The 19,832-nt window shown below is 44.4% G+C and overlaps 1 protein-coding gene across 3 annotated transcripts in view; it reads left to right on the top strand.

Moving 5' to 3' along the window:
* The window catches only part of RBPMS2 (RNA binding protein, mRNA processing factor 2), a 75,357-nt gene that overhangs the window by 27,388 nt on the left and 28,137 nt on the right, over window positions 1–19,832 (top strand). For all 3 annotated transcript variants that reach the window (XR_008992635.1, XR_005033967.2, XR_008992634.1), the window contains exon 7: window positions 5,346–5,418. The gene's annotated coding sequence lies outside the window, so the exon portion shown is untranslated. The remainder of the gene's footprint in view (window positions 1–5,345; window positions 5,419–19,832) is intronic.

Here is a 19,832-nt window from a genome sequence, read left to right as displayed (position 1 = left end):
TCACTACGAAGGATACTGGATGCTGCTCGGGGATTAAGGGACAAAGGAGCCTTCAGTGACCTGTTTAGCTTCCCCCCCAGCCCTGTGCAGTCTCTCCCGCCTTCTAACTTAGCGGGAGGGTTGCTGGGCCTGCAGGACCCCTCTGGCCTTCAGCTTAGGCAGAAACCAAGACAGTGTATCTCCGTTTCTGCCTGTGACAGAAAACACAACACAATTTAGTAGGATGAGTCTGAGAGATGAAGAATGGTTATATTCCATGAAAGCCTATCTTTCCCCTCTGAATGTGGATATATTTCTTTATGAACATATGCCTTTCTCTCAGGGTATCATGAGGCTTAATGATAATAGAGGAATATGCCTAATTCATAGTAGGAACTCAATAAATGTTTGCCATAGATATCCTAAAAAGAACACATTTTCACTTTTCTCTCATCCTTAACAAGAAATGAAATCGAGTTGACTCTAATTTATGCACTCCTTGGTGATTTTTCCAATGAATCAATAGTCCTCACAAGATTTCTCAAGCCCACATTCTACCTGGAGGAGCAGTGGAGGCGTGAGAGGCCAGGGGCCCAGGAATCATAGAGAACAGCTCCAAGCCCCCAGAGCTAGCTTTTAGGATTTCAGAGTTCTGGCAGTAGTAGTCGTAGTTGTAGTAATACTTTCATATCTTGCTTTACAGATTGTCAACCTGTTCACAGACACCATCTCTGAGCTCCTCAGAAAAGCCCTATGCGATAAGCAAGAAGGCATTGTTACCTACTTTTTGTAGTTATGGTACCTGAAGTTAAAAAAGGTCCCACAGAAATAAGAAAGCTCAAGACCCAGGTTTTCTGGGATCCCTGTCTAGAGTTGTAACTCTAGGCCACAGGGTCCCACAGAGGCCAGCTCCTGGGAGACACTGGGAGAGCCTCATGGGGGCCAGAAAAGCACTACTGGAGCAGGAAGAAGAGCCAGTGGCTACCCAAACCGCTCTGGTTACCTGGCTAAGTAATAGGCTAAACAAACAGAAAACAGTGGTTACAACCATTAGCATAGCGGGGAGGGAAACAATCACCTGGATAAGGGTGGTCAGAGCTCAGAAACCTCTTCAAGAAGGCATTTCCTCATCTGGCAAGAGCAGGATTGCTCATGTGCAAATATCAACTACCTGTATATGAATTTGATGATCTCGTTAGAGTTTGTGAGCAACTGCTCTTCACAGTGCTGCCTGAATGACTAGTTTCTATTTCTTAAGATGAATTACTTGAATTTGTTGTTTTCAATAGCTGAAGATCATGGGGGTAGGAGAGAAGGAGGGAGCTAAGCCCATGGCCTGTAGCCAGGAGGCATCCTGTCTCTCATCTTCACAGTTGCCCTGGGACATGGCCTGGGGAATAACCATCTCCATCTCATGGACAGGAGGTTAAGTCCGGAGAGGTTTGGCCTTGCTGAACCAAGCCAGGTGCTGGGCTCTGGGCTCCTCTCACCTCACCTGGGGGAAGGACCAAACCCACTTACCCATCCATTCTCTCCAGGCACTTTTCCTTCCAGCAAACTCTTGTTGAGTGTCTGCTCTCTGCGGAAGCCTGGGTATGGCCCCAACGTGGAGGATAAGGCCTAGTGCCTTTTTCTCAGAGTGCAGCCTGGGGGCTGGGGATCTGGGCTATGGGGCTGCTTAAGGCAATAGTAATCAGGAAGGGGAAGATTTAGCAGTTAGGGGTTCCAAATGGCTCAATTTCCCTTTTTCTCCCAGACGCTCTACTACTGTTCCCCTCCCACCAAGAGTCCAGATCCTACTCTGGACCCGTGTTATTGTGCTTTTATGCTTGGCATCTCAGAACAGCTACATGGGTAGCCTAAGAGGTGGGTATAGAGGGAGTCAGCCCTGTTTCCCAGTCCAAGGCAACCCTCAGCTTCCAGAGCAGGACACCCTCCAATTCCCCCTGCTGGTGAAGATGGCTTCTCATAATAGAGGCTTCTCAGCTGTGCCTGCTTCTGTCTCCAGTCCCAGGTTCTTGTTCTGGAACCAACAGTGTGCCTTCTGGAAACTAGCTGGGTTCTCAGGGAAGAGATGGAGCAGGAGGCACCCTAAAGGGGAACAAGGAGGGAGCAACAGCCCCTAGAGCCATGATCACTAGGATTTTCCCAAAAGCCATACTCCCAAAGATTTCTTTGCACATACTTTTCATGGACATATATATTTAAATCTTTCTTGTCTACAGCCACCAGATGAATCGTGCTAAAATACCCTTTCGCAGTTTCAAAGGACTTTCATGGTTCCCTAGAGCGTATGCACTGATGGCCAAACTCACACATTCAGGACCCACCCGGATCTGGCTTCTGGCCCCTCTTCCCTGTGTACTTAAGTAAAGACATTTGCCAACCACTGTGCAGGCTCTGAGATATTCACAGAGAGGTTCTTCCCTATGAAATTGAGCACTGATATCATCCTCAAGGGAATAGGGGGACCTCGGTGTGACACTACCCCAGAACTCATTTCCTGTATCATTCCTGGGACCCCAGCAAGTCCCTGTCCCTGGCACCTCTATCCTCCGCTGACCACTTGTCTCATGTCCACCTGTGTTTACATCTCAGGCAACTTGTCTTGGCCCCGTGGTGCCTAAGGTGAGGTTTTGGCTCTCCTAAAGCACCAGGCAGTGGCCTCCAAGCAGTGAGCAGAGCGAGGAGCTGGTGAGCAGGGTGAGACTGGGTTGCCCTCTTGTGGTCAAAAATGTCCCCAAATCTCAGGCAGATATTTTTCCCTTTTGCTCTTGCAGAAGGGACTGCCTGGGGTTACGCCAGCGACCACTTGGACTGTCAGGGTGCCTCTAACTAATACTATCGGAGGCAGAATTATCAGTCAAACACAAACAGTTAGGGAGCACCTACTGGATTCGTACATAGTTTATATTTCAGAGAGCCAGTCACTGCACTGGTGCTGGGGGTATGAAAGTAAATATTGGCTCTGAGAATTGTGATTCAACCCGCTGAGTTCACAGATGAAAAAGCCTCAGCCCTAAGAGGAAAAGAGATGGGAAAGAAAAAAAAAGAGGCAAAGAGATGGGCCCGAGTTCATTCAGTTCTACAGAACTGCCATAAAGCTCAGACATCCTGACTCAGTTTCAGACATCAGGTCTGTTACCTGTATGCCCTTCTGCCTCATGGATTAAGCTAATAGATGTCCATAGTAATGTGCCAGGCATGGCACAGAGCTTACTAACCACAGTTAGTATTTTCAGAGCTTACATGTCTAATTGCTCAAACCGGGGAGACATGTCAACCACTGGAAAGGTCAAGATAGACGCCGGGGGGTCCAATTTGGAATGTTGCTTTTCAGTCCTCTGTTCCCAGATGTCACTGTATCAGTTAGGACTGCCAGGGCTTGATCTCATCTGTGTAAGTCTCACTGGCCCCTGCCCAGACTGGAAGTTCCTTTAGGGCATAGGTTATGCATCGTGACTCACAGTCTAGGGCACCTGATGGTACTCGACATATGCCCGCTAACTGGCTACTCCACTTTTGAGACACATCGGCAGGTCTCTCTTCTGTGGACTGTCCCCAAGGTCTTCAAGCATAGGCTGGACAGTGCTTAGTGGGGACGTTCTGGAAGTGAGTCATGCACTGGATCACTGGCTGGCCCCTGTCCTAATATTTATGACCCTAATATTTTTCTCCATCATTAAGTGTCCACCTTAGCCAGGAGTTGCAGACTCGCAGCCTACAGGGGCAGGGGTGATGAAACAAAGGGAGGCAGCCTGGTGGCCTGGCTGCCAAGAGAACTCACACCCTGCTGAAAGCGACAGTGGTTTCTCCGCAGCTCCAGCCAGGTGCTGCTCAACAGGATGGGGGCCCCATATTGCTTGATATTTGGATGCTTTTTTCGTGAAGAAACTGGATATCCAGATTTTAATGTGAAAATTACTCGTTTTTGATATTGGCAACTGGCCAAAAACTTAAAAACCCATCGCATGGGCTAAATCACCATGGATTGTTGGTTTGCGACTCAAAGATTCTAGTTTTCACTTGGAGCAGTGAGTATAGGGACAAGTGTTCAGTTACACCCAACCATGTGTCCTCTGCCTCCTTTGTTTCCTTCATTTTCCTGCAGAAGCAACTTCGGCCGCCATCTCCTCACCCACATCAACCCCACATCTCCGCGGAGGAGGGACCAGAGTTAGGCGGCCTTGTAACACTATCGGCAATGCCTCTAGAGGCCACCAGGGGGCAGGGGCGGGGTGCAGAAGGCAGTTGGTTTCGGCTGGGAAAGGAGTGAGGATTGTGATCACCCTTCTGCCAAGGTTGCCGATTTCAGCCTTGAAGCCAGATTTAGGGCTTCGGGAAGGCACCTGGGGTCGCCCCCGTAGGGTGCAGTGTGGCTCGCGCCTCCCTGCCCACCTCCCAGTGGGTGCTCAGTCCCTCATGCCTGGATCACAGGAGGAACTTACCTGGACTTCCTGCCCTTGGCTTCCTCCCCGGCCCCCTGCGCCCATCACTGATGTCAAACGGATCTGCTTAAACCTACTTTCCACAGACCTTTTCAAGAGCCTTCAATGGCGCATCATTATGCACAGCTTTTCGGAAGTGGAATATCAAGACGCTGATCCCTGTTACGTGAAGACAGCGGGATGGGAGGAGCTTTTATTGCTATCTCAATTGCAATGGCAAGGGCAAGCCTGTTATTTCGACTTCACAGATGAGCAGATTGAGGCGTCCAGAGAAAAGCCACCAATTCAGCCATCAAGCAGAAGTCATGTATTTTTTGACTGTCCTCGCTAGATAGCGTGGGGTCATAAAAACTTGAAGACATGGTTGCAGCGACCTTCAGGACACTGCAGCATGCTAGGCAAACACGACACACACAGATATGAAAAGGTAACCAACTCCCAATAGCTTCCAAATGCGACATGACCCCAGGAACTCAGGCAGAGGTCACTGGACCTGAAGTGTCTAAAAGAGTTAGGAAGGCTCCACAGAGCCAGCAGTGGTCTTCACACTGGGGCATGTGTGCCCTTAGAGATACAGAAAGGCTTTTTCTAAAGGTAGGTGGCAGGGTTACTTTGAAGGGAATGAGTTTCCAGAATGTCATCTTCCACAAGGACGATCCTCTGCCTGACAGTGCCTCTTCCTTTGTTGTCACAACTGGTCTCCCGTTTTACAACAGAAAGGTGTGGCGCTGCTCACCAATGTTCCCTGTTCTCTTCCAGGTACCTTCCCACCTTTTAGAAATTAGGTGTGGCCATACGACTTGCTTTGGCCAATGAGATATGAGCAAAAATGTGTCTCTTCTGGTTGGAAGCACTTAAGAGCCAGCGTAGGATTCCCCTTCTTCCCTTCTCTCTCCATGGTGACTGATGACATCTCAGATGGTGGAGTCTGGTCCCTGAGTGACGATGGCGTGGGTCAGAAAGCCCAGCTGACCACTGATGGACATGGACTGTGAGTAGTTGTGGAGGTGGAGGGGAAAATAACCTCTGTTCGTTTAAGCAATGAGATTTTGAGGTTGCTTATTACTACAGGGTAACTTGGCCTACACTATACAGAGGACTTACCTCTTGCCCATCCTAAACCTCACTTTGGTATGTTGCCTTGGTGTGTAAAGTTCTCTGAGGCTACAAAGAAACAGTTTAAAATACTGATTTCAATACTGAGAAAGTGAGTGGCTCAAAATGGCTAGGTAATACATTCTTCGGTAAATCAAAGATTTTCCCATATGTTGCTTGAAGGAAGTCAAACAAATTCCCTTGTAACCCGCTGATGACTAAGTGTTACTGAGTGACTCTGCCAGAACTCTTCCAGGCCTGTGTACTTATTTATGTGAAAAAGATTTCTCAGCATTAACATTTATAAAAATGAAATGTGGAAATAAAATTGGTGATCAGTGTCTCATTCTAGCATGTACACATCTATTTCAATATGAGTTGTATTTCCTGTAAAATTTTACTTCCTATGTTTTGTAATTTTCTACCAACATTTGCAATTTATTTGTGTTGTTTTGACAGTGAACTAGGAATCACTGTAATGCTAAGTCAGTCCAGAAGAAAATTTTAAATTCTAGAGCCTTATGTTCACAAAAGGTTTTTTAAAAATACAATTTTAGAGAGGGGCGGAAGATGGCGGCGTGAGTAGAGCAGCGGAAATCTCCTCCCAAAACCACATGTATCTATGAAAATATAACAAAGACAACCCTTCCTAGAATAAAGACCAGAGGACACAGGACAATATCCAGACCACATCCGCACCTGAGAGAACCCAGCGCCTCGCGAAGGGGGTAAGATACAAGCCCCGGCCCCGCGGGAGCCGAGCGCCCCTCCCCCCAGCTCCCGGCGGGAGAAGAGCAGGCAGAGCGGGAGGGAGACGGAGCCCAGGACTGCCGAACACCCAGCCCCCGCCATCCGGGCCCAGACACAGTACGTGCCCAGGGGGCCCTGGATGCTACGGAAACAGGGCAGCAAGAACAGTGAGCGGGCACTGGAGGCTGGGCACCAGAGGACATAAGAAAAGCGCGTGACCATTATTATTATTATTATTTTTTTTTTTTGCTTTTTTGCTGTTTTGTTTTGGCGAGCGCTTTTTGGAAGTCTTAAAGGGATAGGGAGCCCAATACTAGGGAAACAGGGCAGCAAGACGGGTGAGCAGAGGCCTGAGGCTGGCGCTGGAGAATAAAGAAAAACGAGCGGCCACTTTTTTTTTTTTTGATTTAAATTTTTTTTCTTTTTTTTGTGGTCGTTGTTTTGTTTTGGCGGGTGCTTTTGAGAAGTCTTAAAGGGGCTGGGTGGGACACTTTATCCAGAGGTAGGGAATCCGGGATCTCTGGGCACCCTAACCCCTGGGCTGCAGGGAGCAGGGAGGCCCCTTACGGAGATAAATAGCCTTCCGGCTGCTCCCCCTCCAACGCGACTCCACCATTTTGGAGTAGCTGCCCGAGCCAGGCCACGCCCACAGCAACAGCGGAGATTAACTCCATAGCAGCCGGGCAGGAAGCAGGAACCCTGTCTGCGCCCAGCTGCGCAGCACAAGCCACTAGAGGTCGCTGTTCTCAGGAGAGGAGGGCCACAAACCAACAAGAAAGGAAGTCCTTCCAGCCGTCACTCGTCCCAGTTCTGCAAACTATTCCTATCACCATGAAAAGGCAAAGCTACAGGCAGACAAAGATCACAGAGACAACACCAGAGAAGGAGACAGACCTAACCAGTCTTCCTGAAAAAGAATTCAAAATAAGAATCATAAACATGCTGACAGAGATGCAGAGAAATACGCAAGAGAAATGGGATGAAGTCTGGAGGGAGATCACAGATGCCAGAAAGGAGATCGCAGAAATGAAACAAACTCTGGAAGGGTTTATAAGCAGAATGGATAGGATGCAAGAGGCCATTGATGGAATTGAAACCAGAGAACAGGAACGCATAGAAGCTGACATAGAGAGAGACAAAAGGATCTCCAGGAATGAAACAATATTAAGAGAACTGTGTGACCAATCCAAAAGGAACAATATCCGTATTATAGGGGTCCCAGAAGTAGAAGAGAGAGGAAAAGAGATGGAAAGTATCTTAGAAGAAATAATTGCTGAAAACTTCCCCAAACTGGGGGAGGAAATAATCGAACAGACCACGGAAATACACAGAACCCCCAACAGAAAGGATCCAAGAAGGACAACACCAAGACACATAATAATTAAAATGGCAAAGATCAAGGACAAGGAAAGAGTGTTAAAGGCAGCTAGAGAGAAAAAGGTCACCTATAAAGGGAAACCCATCAGGCTAACGTCAGATTTCTCAACAGAAACCCTACAGGCCAGAAGAGAATGGCATGATATATTTAATACAATGAAACAGAAGGGCCTTGAACCAAGGATACTGTATCCAGCATGACTATCATTCAAATATGACGGTGGGATTAAACAATTCCCAGACAAACAAAAGCTGAGGGAATTTGCTTTCCACAAACCACCTCTACAGAACATCTTACAGGGACTGCTCTAGATGGGAGCACTCCTAGAAAGAGCACAGCACAAAACATCCAACATATGAAGAATCGAGGAGGAGGAACAAGAAGGGAGAGAAGAAAAGAATCTCCAGACAGTGTATATAACAGCTCAATAAGCGAGCTAAGTTAGGCAGTAAGGTACTAAAGAGGCTAACCTTGAACCTTTGGTAACCACGAATTTAAAGCCTGCAATGGCAATAAGTACATATCTTTCAATAGTCACCCTAAATGTTAATGGGTTGAATGCACCAATCAAAAGACACAGAGTAACAGAATGGATAAAAAAGCAAGACCCATCTATATGCTGCTTACAAGAAACTCACCTCAAACCCAAAGACATGTACAGACTAAAAGTCAAGGGATGGAAAAACATATTTCAAGCAAACAACAGTGAGAAGAAAGCAGGGGTTGCAGTACTAATATCAGACAAAATAGACTTCAAAACAAAGAAAGTAACAAGAGATAAAGAAGGACACTACATAATGATAAAGGGCTCAGTCCAACAAGAGGATATAACCATTCTAAATATATATGCACCCAACACAGGAGCACCAGCATATGTGAAACAAATACTAACAGAACTAAAGGGGGAAATAGACTGCAATGCATTCATTCTAGGAGACTTCAACACACCACTCACCCCAAAGGATAGATCCACTGGGCAGAAAATAAGTAAGGACACGGAAGCACTGAACAACACAGTAGAGCAGATGGACCTAATAGACATCTATAGAACTCTACATCCAAAAGCAACAGGATATACATTCTTCTCAAGTGCACATGGAACATTCTCCAGAATAGACCACATACTAGGCCACAAAAAGAGCCTCAGAAAATTCCAAAAGATTGAAATCCTACCAACCAACTTTTCAGACCACAAAGGCATAAAACTAGAAATAAACTGTACAAAGAAAGCAAAGAGGCTCACAAACACATGGAGGCTTAACAACACGCTCCTAAATAATCAATGGATCAATGACCAAATCAAAATGGAGATCCAGCAATATATGGAAACAAATGACAACAACAACATTAAGCCCCAACTTCTGTGGGACACAGCAAAAGCAGTCTTAACAGGAAAGTATATAGCAATCCAAGCATATTTTAAAAAGGAAGAGCAATCCCAAATGAATGGTCTAATGTCACAATTATCGAAATTGGAAAAAGAAGAACAGATGAGGCCTAAGGTCAGCAGAAGGAGGGACATAATAAAGATCAGAGAAGAAATAAATAAAATTGAGAAGAATAAAACAATAGCAAAAATCAGTGAAACCAAGAGCTGGTTCTTCGAGAAAATAAACAAAATAGATAAGCCTCTAGCCAGACTTATTAAGAAGAAAAGAGAGTCAACACAAATCAACAGTATCAGAAACGAGAAAGGAAAAATCACGACGGACCCCACAGAAATACAAAGAATTATTAGAGAATACTATGAAAACCTATATGCTAACAAGCTGGGAAACCTAGGAGAAATGGACAACTTCCTAGAAAAATACAACCTTCCAAGATTGACCCAGAAAGAAACAGAAAATCTAAACAGACCAATTACCAGCAACGAAATTGAAGCGGTAATCAAAAAACTACCAAAGAACAAAACTCCCGGGCCAGATGGATTTACCTCGGAATTTTATCAGACATACAGGGAAGACATAATACCCATTCTCCTTAGAGTTTTCCAAAAAATAGAGGAGGAGGGGATACTCCCAAACCCATTCTATGAAGCTAACATCACCCTAATACCAAAACCAGGCAAAGACCCCACCAAAAAAGAAAACTACAGACCAATATCCCTGATGAACGTAGATGCAAAAATACTCAACAAAATATTAGCAAACCGAATTCAAAAATACATCAAAAAAATCATACACCATGACCAAGTGGGATTCATCCCAGGGATGCAAGAATGGTACAACATTCGAAAGTCCATCAACATCATCCACCACATCAACAAAAAGAAGGACAAAAACCACATGATCATCTCCATAGATGCTGAAAAAGCATTTGACAAAGTTCAACATCCATTCATGATAAAAACTCTCAGCAAAATGGGCATAGAGGGCAAGTACCTCAACATAATAAAGGCCATCTATGATAAACCCACAGCCAACATTATATTGAACAGCGAGAAGCTGAAAGCATTTCCTCTGAGATCGGGAACTAGACAGGGATGCCCACTCTCTCCACTGTTATTTAACATAGTACTGGAGGTCCTAGCCACGGCAATCAGACAAAACAAAGAAATACAAGGAATCCAGATTGGTAAAGAAGAAGTTAAACTGTCACTATTTGCAGATGACATGATACTGTACATAAAAAACCCTAAAGACTCCACCCCAAAACTACTAGAACTGATATCGGAATACAGCAAAGTTGCAGGATACAAAATCAACACACAGAAATCTGTGGCTTTCCTATATACTAACAATGAACCAACAGAAAGAGAAATCAGGAAAACAACTCCATTCACAATTGCATCAAAAAAAATAAAATACCTAGGAATAAACCTAACCAAAGAAGTGAAAGACTTATACTCTGAAAACTACAAGTCACTCTTAAGAGAAATTAAAGGGGACACTAACAGATGGAAACTCATCCCATGCTCGTGGCTAGGAAGAATTAATATTGTCAAAATGGCCATCCTGCCCAAAGCAATATACAGATTTGATGCAATTCCTATGAAACTACCAGCAACATTCTTCAATGAACTGGAACAAATAATTCAAAAATTCATATGGAAACACCAAAGACCCCGAATAGCCAAAGCAATCCTGAGAAAGAAGAATAAAGTAGGGGGGATCTCACTCCCCAACTTCAAGCTCTACTATAAAGCCATAGTAATCAAGACAATTTGGTACTGGCACAAGAGCAGAGCCACAGACCAATGGAACAGACTAGAGAATCCAGACATTAACCCAGACATATATGGTCAATTAATATTTGATAAAGGAGCCATGGACATACAATGGCGAAATGACAGTCTCTTCAACAGATGGTGCTGGCAAAACTGGACAGCTACATGTAGGAGAATGAAACTGGACCATTGTCTAACCCCATATACAAAAGTAAACTCAAAATGGATCAAAGACCTGAATGTAAATCATGAAACCATTAAACTCTTGGAAGAAAACATAGGCGAAAACCTCTTAGACATAAACATGAGTGACCTCTTCTTGAACATATCTCCCCGGGCAAGGAAAACAACAGCAAAAATGAGTAAGTGGGACTATATTAAGCTGAAAAGCTTCTGTACAGCAAAAGACACCATCAATAGAACAACAAGGATCCCTACAGTATGGGAGAATATATTTGAAAATGACACATCCGATAAAGGCTTGACGTCCAGAATATATAAAGAGCTCACACGCCTCAACAAACAAAAAACAAATAACCCAATTAAAAAATGGGCAGAGGAACTGAACAGTTCTCCAAAAAAGAAATACAGATGGCCAACAGACACATGAAAAGATGCTCCACATCGCTAATTATCAGAGAAATGCAAATTAAAACTACAATGAGGTATCACCTCACACCAGTAAGGATGGCTGCCATCCAAAAGACAAACAACAACAAATGTTGGCGAGGCTGTGGAGAAAGGGGAACCCTCCTACACTGCTGGTGGGAATGTAAGTTAGTTCAACCATTGTGGAAAGCAGTATGGAGGTACATCAAAATGCTCAAAACAGACTTACCATTTGACCCAGGAATTGCACTCCTAGGAATTTACCCTAAGAATGCAGCAATCAAGTATGAGAAAGATCAGTGCACCCCTATGTTTATCGCAGCACTATTTACAATAGCCAAGAATTGGAAGCAACCTAAATGTCCATCAATAGATGAATGGATAAAGAAGATGTGGTACATATACACAATGGAATACTACTCAGCCATAAGAAAAGGGCAAATCCAATCATTTGCAGCAACATGGATGGAGCTGGAGGGTATTATGCTCAGTGAAACAAGCCAACCAGAGAAAGAGAAATATCAAATGATTTCACTTATCTGTGGAATATAAGAACAAAGGAAAAACTGAAGGAACAAAACAGCAGCAGAATCACAGAACTCAAGAATGGACTAACAGGTACCAAAGGGAAAGGGACTGGGGAGGATGGGTGGGTAGGGAGGGATAAGGGGTGGGGAGAAGTAGGGGGGTATTAAGATTAACATGCATGGGGGGGTAGGAGAAAAGGGAGGGCTGCACAACACAGAGAAGGCAAGTAGTGATTCTACAACATTTTGCTATGCTGATGGACAGTGACTGTAAAGGGGTTTATAGGGGAGACCTGGTATAGGGGAGAGCCTAGTAAACATAATATTCATCATGTAAGTGTAGATTAGTGATACCAAAAACAAAACAAAACAAAACAAAACAAAACAAAAAAGGGCAGTTCCTGTGTGGTAACCTCCAATGAGTTCTACACAAAGGTATAAAGGGCATATAAAAGTGTAGGCAAAGGGTCTGTTTGCGTTTATACAGAAGATCAAAGCCTAATTGGGCTACCCTGAAAATGAACTAAGATACGATATGAAAGAGAACTTCCAACATCAGCACTCTCAGGAAGACTCATGCCAGAAGATGATCATCAAAAAACCCCAACAAAGATCCACGCACTGCTACAGCTGTAGATGCACTCATCCCACCAGCTCCTGGACTTGCCGTGGGAATGAAGAAGGAGATATCTAAGCTGGCCTGTGCATACAGTAAAACAACAAATTTGACTGGATCTATACTGTTGGAACTCAATCAAGAATTAGGAGAAGTTCAAATTGTAGCGCTCCAAAATCTTACAACTACAGACTATTTACTGTTAAAAGAACATAAGGGATGTGAACATTCCCCAGGAATGGGTTGTTTTAATTTGTCTGATTTCTCTCAGACTGTTCAAGTTCAGTTGGACAATATCCACCATATCATAGATAAGTTTCCACAAATGCCTAAGGTGCCTAACTGGTTTTCTTGGTTTCACTGGAGATGGCTCGTAATTACAGATATGCTTTGGTTATGTAACTATACTCCTATTATGTTAATGTGTGTGCGCAATTTAAGTAGTAGCTTAAAACCTATACATGCTGAAGTTACTCTACAAGAAGATATGTCAAAGAAATAATCAATCTTCCCATGTTTTCTTACGCCTGCTACTTCTATAGCTTTTCTTCTTCCTTCCTAATCACAACCCTTAAATAGAATTCGTGCCTCATATCAAATTTACCGAGTATCATAATTCTTCCAAGTGGTAAAGATACCTCAAGACAAATGCTGGGCATAGAAGCTACAGGGCATAAATATGCAAGGAAATAAAAAGCTAACCATTTCAAACAATAAGGCTTCTCTCTCACTTACCAACTTTACATTTCCCTGTATGGCCCCGGAAGATGACTGGTTAGCCAGAGACGGGTAAGATTCCTCAAGGGAGGAACAACCTAAGACAGGCACAGTTGCAGGGGGGTCATCAGGTGAGAAATTGGGGATCAACAGAGGTGAGGCTTAGAACCTCACCCCCCCGTTCTGAGAGAAATCTTCTGCATATGTGGATGTTTTATTGCCCTGGTCTAGCTTGGATTAACACATAGTCTACAGGCACACACCTGATCATCTACATTTGCTCTCTTACAACACTAAACTATGTTTTCTACCTTTATCTTGTATCTACCTACCACTTCAGCATTTTATTAAAAATAATAATAATAAAGAGAGAAATGTGGTATCCACATATAAATCAAGTATAAATACCAAATGAGTATTCATATTTGAACTGTTTATAGTTCATAATGCATGAGCAAAACCGAAAGTTTCTGTGATGACTGCCCTTGTACTGTTCACTATGTAACTTATTCATTATGTAAGAATTTGTTCTCCATGTAAGAACTTGTTTGTTATGCCTCAGAAGATTGGAGACTGATGAAAATTAGGCTTGGGGTGGATTAATGATTGTGCATTGAGCATTGACTCCCCTATACAGAATTTTATTGTCGTTAACAACCATTTGATCAATAAATATGAGATGCCCTCACAAAAAAAAAAAAAAAAAAGGACAGACTTCCAATGGTAAAATAAATAAGTAACCGGGATGTAATGTATATAAGGAATATAGTCAAGTTATTGTAACAGCTTGGTAGGGTGATAGCTGGAACCTAGAATTATGTATATAAATGTTTTATCACTGTGTTGTACACTTGAAACTAATGTAATGTAATACTGTGCGTCAACTACCCTTCAATAGAAAAAATAATTATCTTAAAAAAAATACAATTTTAATATCTATTTAATATATATATGGCAAAGAAGTATGGTTTGATGATCAACAAAAGATTTTCAAGAGTAAACTATGTATTATATTAGGATAGCATTACATATGGTAAGTGGAAAGAAAATATGAGTTCAAGGAGAAAAGGCAATGATGTGAATTTTCCTCTGTTGAAGAGCTTGCTTATGTATTTTTTTTTTTTTACCAGCAAACTCAAAAATATTTATTACTTTAAACTTCACAAAAATGTTTGCAAATCCCTGGAGTAAACCAAGAAAATGGGATTGGATCCAACATGGGAGATGGGAGAAAGAAGTTTCTAGAACTATCCGTGTGCCGAAAGAGCAAATGGTCCTATTAGAAGAGGAGACAGTGCTAGTTAATTCTAAGGGGAGTTCTAAAGCTCTGTCAGAGTTTGGGGAAGAATTAATGGTAACCACGTAGAAAACTAAGAAAATGAACACAAGAAGCAACTTAATAATTGCCAAATCTTTGTGGATATATCACAAAAGTATCCAAGAAAGAAAACAGTTATATTATTCACATGGTTTATCCATGAATGGTATTTACATAGTTATAATCATAAAGAGTTGAGTGATGAATTTTGCCAAAAACTGTGATAAATTATTCAGGGAGGACAGAGAGAAAGAATGACACTGTGTGCGTTTGCACATGTGTATGTGTGTGTGAAAGTTAACGTTAATAAAAGAACATGGATTATGAGTAAAATAGAAAAATCAAGAACTTCTAATGCAAGCATATTATTTAGGCATAGAGAGGTAAACAGAAGCAGCAGCTAAAAGAATTAAAAATACTTGCTTCGAGAAGCAGAGAGGAGGGGGCAGGAGACTGCTGTGGTTTTTTTTTGTTTTTTTTTTTTGCCTGTGAGGGCATCTCTCATATTTATTGATCAAATGGTTGTTAACAACAATAAAATTCTGTATAGGGGACTCAATGCACAGTCATTAATCAACCCCACTTGCTTATGTAATTTGCAAAAGTTTGATGGTGATTATCAAATCACTGTGATTCAACTGGATAATTTAATATAATTTTTTTAAATGTCAGTATTTACAATACACCAGAAGTCACAGCCTTTGTAGTTATTTAAATGTAGTTGGAAAAAAAAGCTTAACTTTCAGGAGAGTACAGTTTTTTTAAAACCACTCTATTGAAGGATACATAATTTAGAATTTTGTTTAAGGTGTTCATGAGCTAAATTATTGAAAGTCTGCTGTCTTGAGGGCTGGGCTGGATTTGGCTTGGTAAAGGGGGAGGAAGAAGGCATTCTGGGTAGGGAGAAGAGGGAGAAAAGGTTTGGGAGCAGAAACAGGGCGTGTTCAGGGAACTGAGTGGACGAGTCATGGAGGGGAGTAATCTGGGACAAGATAGAAAGGTAAGTTGAAATGAGACTAACAGTTACTAGGCTAAGGTGTTTCTCTTGCTTGTTAATTTTAATTATGAAGTTATGCTAGGTTATAATCTCCTTGTAAAAATTTACAACTTCAGGGATAGGCTTGGGACCCTCACTTCCATGTCTGGTCCCCTCCTCACCTCCCCAGAGGTGACCTTGGTTTTCAGTTTGGTTTTGTTCCTTCAGACATGCTTCCATGAATTCACATGTGCATGTTGTGGGTCTCTTAGACTAAGGAGTTTCAGCTTGATCCCGAGGTCATTAGCAACCAGGGGCTAAGGTGAGCTGGAGATTGTGCTGAGACATTCTTGTTTTATGCCTTGCAACTGGAATCTGCTCACTGAGAAAATGAGAATTGTGATTTGGGGGTGAGGGAAGGAGTGGGAGGTAATTTGGGCACAAAGCCTGTGACATAATATTGTCAGAGGGTGGCATTAAACATCATGCCATTGGAGGGTGGAAGTGATAGTGCAGAAAAGGTGGTGGGGGGATACCAAATCCTACCTTATTTGTTCACAGGTACACCTAGGTGGGTAGAAATACTCTCTCTGGAAACAGGTGGCCCTCTTGGTTTCTTGTATGTCCCCACTTTTGTTAGAGACAAGGGCACAGAAAACTATGTAATAATCATGCAAGTGTGATGAGCAAAAGCAACGGATACTTTTGAGGCAATGGGAGTGGTGGGGACTATGGTAAAATGGACAGCCCAAGTTCTTTCTAAAGGGAGCAGTCATTACTCAGCCCAATCAACTGCTGTCTTGGGGGAATATGGCATCAATGTTAGCCGTATCTTTTGATTTTTTTTCAAGAGACTGTAGAAATTAGAATTTTTGTGTTAAATCTCTCAATGTTGGCTCAAAAATTTCTTAAGTGCTGTGCTAGCTAAACAAGGTATGTGTTTGCAGGAGGCTTTGGCCTGTGATCTTTGTTTAAAGGAATCCTGCCTGAAGGCAAAACACCGGATCATCACATAATCCCTTGGCATGCTGCTTGGCTCTACGATCTGTGTGATTATGAAGGATTCTGGGATTCTTAGGGAGATGCTGTGAGAGCGGTTGACTTCATTCGCCTTGTTTGGTGCCCACCCACTTCCCAATGGCCGGCTAGTAATAGAGCTCTGCTAGGAAACTGGGAGCTTAGCAGAAGGTTCCAGAAGCATCCTCATAAATCCAGGGAAGTCAGCCAATGTAGATTCACTAGAAGCCAAGTCTCCAGGGAGTTGGACCTAAGGCCTCCGGTGTCCCTCCCTCAGGCTTTTGGGGCGTGTTCTCATGCCTCTCCCAGGGCAGAGACCGGTGGGAACACAGACCAGTGACTCTTTCTCAAAGAGCTTTGTCCTATGACTAAATCCAAGCTAGGCAGTCAGACACAAATGAAAGCGCGTGCGCGCGCACACACACACATGCACGCGCACACACGCGCGCGCAAACTGTCCCCAGCACTTCCAAGACGTTTTCCCACGCAGTCCCAGGGCAGCCGGAAGGGCAGCTGGTCATGGGAATGGAAGAGGGGGCCCTCCCCCAGTGGAAGCTCCACCCTGCTCCATTTACTCCCAGCCGTGCAATCCCCGCCCCCCCCCTCCACCTGGCTTACTACTTCCACAGGAGGAAATAACTGAACAATGCGGCAGATCAGAGAATGGGCACCCGGCCAAGGGCCCGGGACTGGGGCTTGGCAGGCCCTGGGCTCTGCCTCCTGGCGGCCCCACTCCCGCCTCACAAGCACCCGTCTCAGTCGGTTTCCCTGTTGCGTGGCCTTCCTCAGACCTTCTCCCAACCTTCTCACCGTCCTTGTGAAACTCGGCAGGGCTGATAACCCTCCCCCCTTTCCTCGGCCTGCCCCTTCCCCACTCTGGTGGCCAGTGGTGTCCACACTCCCACTTGGGTATAATTCCTAGAGGAGGGGCTGGAACTAGGCTCTGACGGAGATTTTGACTAGTGGGGGTGGGTAGGAAAAAAGGGTCATTTTTTTCTCAAGCTTTTCTCCAGAGGTGAGAGCAAGTCCTGAGAAGGGACGGTGCCGGGACAGGAGCACCGGAGCCTGGGGTCTCTCTTCAGGACAGAGCCGTCTGGGCGAGAGCAGGAGGGGACGGCAGTGCTCAGACGCCTGGGCATTCTCAGAGGAACGGAAAGGATTCCAGTTCTGGGAGGCTGGGAAGTTGGTGGGAACCACTGCATTTGTTTTTCCTGTTGGTCTAAAATAATGCCCTGCCCGGGTCCGGAACCCCACGCCCCAGGCGGGACCGCCGCTCGTCTGTGCCCGCTGCCGCGGCCTTCAACGGCCTCGCCTTCCGCCAGGCGTTTCCTGCCCTGGGAGCCGAGGGCCAGGTTTCCTCGCCAGTCTTTGCCACCTCTAAAAACCAGTGTCCTCTTCTCGCCGGATCCTGACTCAGGGAGTGGGGAGTCGGGTAAGACGGCTCATTTCTCTGGCCGTGTAGCCAGTGTGGTTCCAGGAGCCCAGTGACAGGAGTCCTGAATCCCAATCTCTTTCCCCTGATGTTTGGGTTCACCCTTTAAGTGGTTTCTGTCCCTGTGTGGCTCAACCACATGCAGGTGAGCACTTGGAAACCTATGAAGTCTTGAGAGTAGGAAAGAGCCTCCAGAGCCTACTGCCAACCTTAGAATTTCAGTGAGCGATGGAGGCACAAAGCGCACCTGTACCTTGCCCAAGGCCGACAACCAGGAAGTCGGGAGAGCCGGTTTCCTGGGGGACTCTCGGGCCGGTCTCTCTGTAGCCAGCCGCAGTTTCTAAAGGCAGTTGTGGTATAACCCTGGGGCAGAACAGAAGAAAAATGTCAGGCCCAGAATCCTGATCTGCCTGCTCGTGCCTTTCAGGCCCTTAATTTTTATCTCCTTTTTAAGTGCCTCAGACTCTGTGTACACCTTAAGAAAGTGGTATTTGAATTGTCTTTATTCTTAGCGAAGAAGCTGATGCTTCTCGTAGACCCCCGATGCCTGCACTTACAGGCTGGGCAGCTCAACCCACTATTGTGCTGGGTACCTGCATTTGCTTCCTCATTGTTCCATTCAGGTGAATCATGTCTCTCCAACCCGCTGTCTGCTTTCCTGCTTTGCAAGATACTCATTGACTTTTACCATGATAAAAAAATATTCCCTGAGTGCCTACCGTGACGCGGGCTCTTTGCTACTCACCCCCTTGGGGCTTTCAGTCTAAAGGTGAAAGACACCGTGAACAAGCAATCAGCCAAGTAAATGATTACAGATGTGACAGTCGCTGTGGAGGAAACCCCCAGGGTATAGTGATGCTCATGAAGATCTGGGGGGAGCATGGTGCAGGCCGAGGGAATGGTAGGAATAAATGCCCTGAGGCAAAAACTAGCTTGTTCTGTTTGTGACCCTGCAAAGGAGCCAGATTGGCACCAGGAAGGAGGGGGCTGCGGATGCAGCTGGAGGTAGGAGGGCTCAGCTCCTGCAGGGTCTGTGTACAGGAGAGGAGAGGGATTTGGATTGTGTAACAAGGGAGGTAGGAAGGCATGGGAGGGCTTCAAGTACAGTAATGACACAATCAATGCTTTTATTTTTGTCTGTTTTCAAGGGGAGATAAACTGATTTATGCTAGTTTATTTGTCCCTGAGCAGGAACAAGCTAATATCTAGCACATGGTACCCTATGTTGGGGCTCAGTGTGATTTCTTTTTTTTTCTTCCAGTTTTATTGAGATATAATTGACCTATGGCAGTGTGTGTGTTTAGGATGTATGGCATAATGTTTTGACTTACTATATTGTGAAATGGTTACCACAATAGGTTAACATCCACCATCTCATATAGATTCAGTGTCCTCCCTACAAACAACAACAAAACCCCAAAAGAACAACATACATATATTTTTTTTCTTGTGGTGAGAACTCTAAGGATTTACTCTCAACAACTTTCCTACATGATCCAGCAGTGGTAGCTATTGTTGTCATGTTATACATTCCATCCCCGTCCTTATTTTTAACAGGAAGTTTGTTCCTTTTGACCACCTAAATCTAATTCTCCCTCCCCTCCAATATTTTAAAAATACTTAAAGTATTAGTTACCCTGGCTGCTTTCAGGGAATGGATTGGAAGAGGGCAAGAAAGGAGACCCCGTGACCATCCGGAGCTGCAGTAATCAGCACATGACCTGGTGGTGGGCTGGCTCGGTGCATCAGGGCGAAGACTTAGAGAATAAATGTACCCCTTTTGGAGACAGAAATGACGGGACTT

This window comes from Manis pentadactyla, chromosome 11 (assembly GCF_030020395.1).
Source record: "Manis pentadactyla isolate mManPen7 chromosome 11, mManPen7.hap1, whole genome shotgun sequence".
Classification (NCBI taxonomy): Eukaryota; Metazoa; Chordata; class Mammalia; order Pholidota; family Manidae; genus Manis; species Manis pentadactyla.
Note: the sequence above shows the minus strand (reverse complement) of the source record. Positions and strands in the feature narration are given on the sequence as shown.